A 4,934-nucleotide genomic window follows, 5' to 3' on the forward strand; every position below is an offset into this window, starting at 1 on the left:
ATGAAATCAACCAACTAAACGCAGCCAAATCCGGAGTACACTGCTCAGCCCCAATTAAAGATTAAGGCCCTGAAGCAAGTAAAGCTGTGGTTCAGAGCGATGTTTGCAAACAGCACCTTAAAGCAGTTTACGCTGGAGTGCACAACAAGGAGGAAAGTGATAATACTGAGTTTGGTAGAATGGGATTAAAAAAAAAAAAAAAAAAGAAGTGTGCCACTTCTAAAAGTACAAGTCAAGAAATTGAAGGGGACAGGGCTGTTCATTCAGTCAAGAGGACTCACAAGTAAAAGGCTCCTGAGGCATTAGTGTTGAATTTGGCGCAAAATGTATTGTGTTGTCGTGTAATATGAATGAACATAAAATGTCAATCTTCAATAAAAAAAGATATATTAAAAAATAAAGACTTGCAAATTAAGAAAGTTTCTGTCCAGACATGTGCCTAAAATAGTGAATGCTTTACGAATGTGCGTGTCATCCTTTAGAGCAGGGGCCAATTTAATTTTCCCATTATCATTCCAATATTAGTACATGTGTTGCAGAAGCAAGCGCAAAGGGAGAGTCAATCAAACCATTGATTAGGACCTCTGTCAAAGGTTTGCCATACCAAATGTCCTTATGTCAGAGGGCAGAAAGTCCAAACACCATTTAGATATCGGGTGATATGAAATGAAGAGGCAAACAACAATGAATAAGCATTCTTTGCTGCTGTATTGATCTGGTCCTAAAGGGTTTTAGTTTAATGCCAATTATATTTAAAGATATAAAGATTAATGCTCCAGGGTGCTTGCAAAATGACACCCTCTCCCCATCACAATGGCTGGCTGATGCAAGCCTGAGAGCATCACAACAGACCCATAGACATGAGAAAAACTCTGTACCTCTGAGTGTATGTGGGCCCATGGCTGTAACAAGGACAAGGCAAGAACAGGAGGTGGCTTAAAGCGTCAGCACCAGAGGCTGTCCGATTGAGCCCTGTAAGCAACAGATGTTGGACCATCCTTTAAAGGATTCTCAGGCTGATTTCAATTTTAACTTTGCAGCTGATTTAAGGATTGCTCAACCTTCGACCCACGTCTAGATTGCAAGGATAAGCCCTGGACATCTTGTACAGCTTGTACTGGTGGGAGATGATGTGACTTTATCAACTGCAACAGGATATGAGGCATGTGTGCCACAAAAAGCAGGTCTAGGATTTTTTAAAAGAAAGCCGCTTTAAGAAGGGAACTTTGGGCAACCCCACTGAGAGCAAAAGTATGACACAAAAGGTAAGGGGTTCAGTGGGTCAAATGATAGCACATTTGACTGTGAGTCAGTTTATTGTAAGTCCAAATGCTACCTGCTTTGAAATTTTACAGGCTTTTTGTCTCATTTCTTAACAGATCCATTCCTATGTACCTCTGTGCTTTGAACAGAGTTTTCATTGTAAGGGAGGGACATACAGTATACCTTCCTGGGCAGGGAAGACTCTATGTAAAAGCAAGAGTAGCAGACAGCTTAAAAGAATCACCAGCAGGACCCTCTAGACCTTCCCCAAAAAACATAAAATGATTTCTCTGCATACATGTGCATTGAACAGCGCAAGTAGTTTGGTTAATGTCAGTGGATAAATGTCACTTTCCCACAGTGCAGAACAAAATCTCTTGTACAGGCCCCTTCTGCAAAAGCATTACCACTGTAGAAAGCAGGGCAGGTGAGGCAGTGTACAGTCACCTCCGACACTTCACTCCTCTGATCGGCTACGATCGGCCAAGGACCTCTCTATGAGAGCTGAGGGTGGAATTTTCTGGTCCTCGGTAACTTAGGGAGACATGGCAAAAGGGATCCTCAATCAACGGCTCAGCCTTTGCTTTGTGGCCTGTCCATATATGTCAGTTCTCCAAATTACCTGCCGCTGCCCAGGTGTCAGCTGGTGAGATGGAATGACCTCGCAGGAAGCAAACTGGCAGATGATTTGCATAGGCAAACCCCCTCTCCCTCTTTCTTAGCCCTGCTTACTCCACAGTAGCAAGTATCTGGGGAAAATATAGTGGTCGAGGTGGGGTAGTAGTAACTAGTAAATCTGGGGTGCTTGGCAACTTGTGGGGAACAACTGCAGAGCTCAGCGCCCAGAACTTTGTGGCACAGGGAGGAGGTCTGTGGGATTTCAGTAACCTGGAGGCATGCAACCTGGTCGGGAGTGCTTCAGGTCTCCTTCCATGCACGTTCCAAGCAACTCAACAAAGCATCAACAGGCTGCCATACCAGCCACAGAGCCCCTTTCCACATAAAGAAAATATGGTATTCGGGGGCTATGTGTTTGCATGGCAAAGATTTTAGGCTTTTAATTGTTTTCTCTCTCTCTGTCTCTCTCTCCTCCCTCCCTCCCTCCTTCCCATCCCCCACAACCCCCGCTCCCTCTCCCTCTCCCTACCATTAATTTTAAGTTTTCCTGCACTGCATCACATTGTGACAATGGTATTTCACAATGGGACTGTTTGAAAGTTACAGAAATCAAAAAAGAAATCAACCAACTAAAAGCAGCCAAATCCGGAGTACACTGCTCAGCCCCAATTAAAGATTAAGGCCTAGAAGCAAGTAAAGCTGTAGTTCAGAGCGATGTTTGCAAATAGCACCTTAAAGCAGTTTACGCTGGAGTGCACAACAAGGGGGAAAGTGTTAATACTGAGTTTGGTAGAATGGGATAAAAAAACAAAAGCAGCGTGCCACTTCTAAAAGTACAAGTCAAGAAATTGAAGGGGATGGGGCTGTTCATTCAGTCAATAGGACTCACAAGTAAAAGGCTCCAGAGTCATTAGTGTTGAATTTGGAGCAAAATGTATTGTGTTGTCGTGTAAAATGAATGAACATACAATTTCAATCTTCATTAAAAAAGATGTATTCAAAAATAAAGACTTGCAGATTAAGAAAGTTTCTGTCCTGTCGTGTGCCAAAAATAGTGAATGCTTTACGAATGTGCGTGTCATCCTTTGAAGCAGGGTCAAATTCAATTTTCCCATTTTCATTCCAATATTAGTACATGGGTTGCTGAGGCACATAGGAATGGATCTGTTAAGAAATGAAACAAAAAGCCTGGAAAAATGTTGAAACAAGTAGGATTTGGACTTACAATAAACTGACTCACAGTCAGATGTGCTATCCCTTGACCCACTGACCCCCTTGCCTTTTGTGTAATCCTTTTCCTCTCAGCAGTGTTGTCCAAAGTTCCCTACTTAAAGAGACTTTCTTATACAAAAGATCCTAGACCTGTTTTTTATGGCCCACATGCCTCATATCCCGTTGCTCTTGATAAACCCACGTCATCTCCCACCAATACAATCTGTAAAATATTTCAAGGGCATAGCCAAGGAAATTAGACGTGGGCCGAAGGTTGAGCAATCCTTAAACCAGCAGCAAAATTAACATTGAAATCAGCCTCAGAATCTCTTAAAGGATGGGCCAACATTGGTTGCTTGCAGGGCGCAATCGGACAGCCTCTGGTGCTGACGCCTTAAGGCAAGCGCAAAGGGAGAGCCAACCAAACCATTGATTAGGACCTCTGGACTTTCTGCTCTTTGACATAAGGACATTTGATATGGCAAACGTTTGACCAAACACCATTTAGATGTCGGATGGTATGGAATTAAGCGGCAAACAGCAATACATCAGCATTCTTTGCTGCTTTATTGATCTGGTCCTAAAGGGTTTGGTTTAATGCCAATTATATTTAAAGATTCATGCTCAAGGGTGCTTGCAAATCGACACCCCCTCCCCATCACGATGGCTGGGTGATGCAAGCGTGAGAGCATCACAGCAGACCCATAGACATGAGAAACACTCTGTACCTCTGAGTGTATGTGGGCCCATGGCTGGATCAAGGACAAGGCAAGAACAGGAGATGGCTTAAGGTGTCAGCACCCAGGCTGCCCCTTTGCACGCTGCCAGCAACAGATGTTGGCCCATCCTTTAAGAGATTCTGAGGCTGATTTCAATGTTAACTTTGCTGCTGATTAAAGGATTGCTCAACCTTCGACCTGCGTCTAGTTTGCTTGGCTAAGCCCTGAAAATCTTTTACAGCTTGTATTGGTGGGAGATGATGTGAGTTTATCAAGAGCAACGGGATATGAGGCATGTGTGCCACAAAATGCAGGTCTAGGATCTTTTATTTGAAAGCCACTTTGGAAAACCCTACTGAGAACAAAAGGATTACACAAAAGGAAAGGGGATCAGTGGGTCAGGGGATAGCACATCTGACTGTGAGTCAGTTAATTGTAAGCCCAAATCCTACCCGTTTCGACATTTTTCCAGACTTTTTGTTTCATTTCTTAACAGATCCATTCCTATGTACCTCTGTGCTTTCAACAGAGTTTTCATTGTAATGGAGGGACATACAGTATGCCTTAAACATGCCTGGGCAGGGAAGACTATGTAAAAGCAAGAGTAGCAGACAGCTTAATAAATCATCAGCAGGACCCTCTAGACCTTCCCCAAAAAACATAACATGATTTCTATGCATGTATGTGCGTTGAACAGCGCAAGTAATTTGGTTAATGTCAGTGGATAAATGTGACTTTCGCACAGCGCAGAACAAAATCACTTGTACAGGCCCCTTCTGCAAAAGCATTACCGCTACAGAAAGCAGTGAAAAGGTGAGGCAGTGTGCAGTCCCCCCTGACCCTTCACAGCCCTGATCGGCCACGATCGGCCAAGGACCTCTCTATGAGAGCTGAGGGTGGAATTTTTCTGGACCTCAGTAACTTAGGGAGACATGGCTAAAGGGATCCTCAATCAACGGCCCAGCCTTTGCTCTGTGGCCTGTCCGGATATGTCTGTTCTCCAAATTACCTGCCGCTGCCCAGGTGTCAGCTGGTGAGATGGAATGACCTCCCAGGAAGCACACTGGCAGATAATTTGCATAGGCACACCCCCTCTCCCTCTCCTTAGCCCTGCTTGCTCCA

The 4,934-nt window shown here is 44.0% G+C and overlaps 1 non-coding gene across 1 annotated transcript; it reads right to left on the reverse strand.

Annotated features, from left to right (window-relative positions):
- Positions 1–440: 440 nt before the first annotated feature.
- On the reverse strand, positions 441–547 carry LOC138568046 (U6 spliceosomal RNA). The gene has a single exon (XR_011302419.1). It is a non-coding gene; the product is annotated as a U6 spliceosomal RNA (small nuclear RNA).
- Between the last annotated feature and the right edge of the window lie 4,387 nt (positions 548–4,934).

This window comes from Ambystoma mexicanum, chromosome 2p, assembly GCF_040938575.1.
Source record: "Ambystoma mexicanum isolate Mex_15411 chromosome 2p, UKY_AmexF1_1, whole genome shotgun sequence".
Lineage (NCBI taxonomy): Eukaryota > Metazoa > Chordata > Amphibia > Caudata > Ambystomatidae > Ambystoma > Ambystoma mexicanum.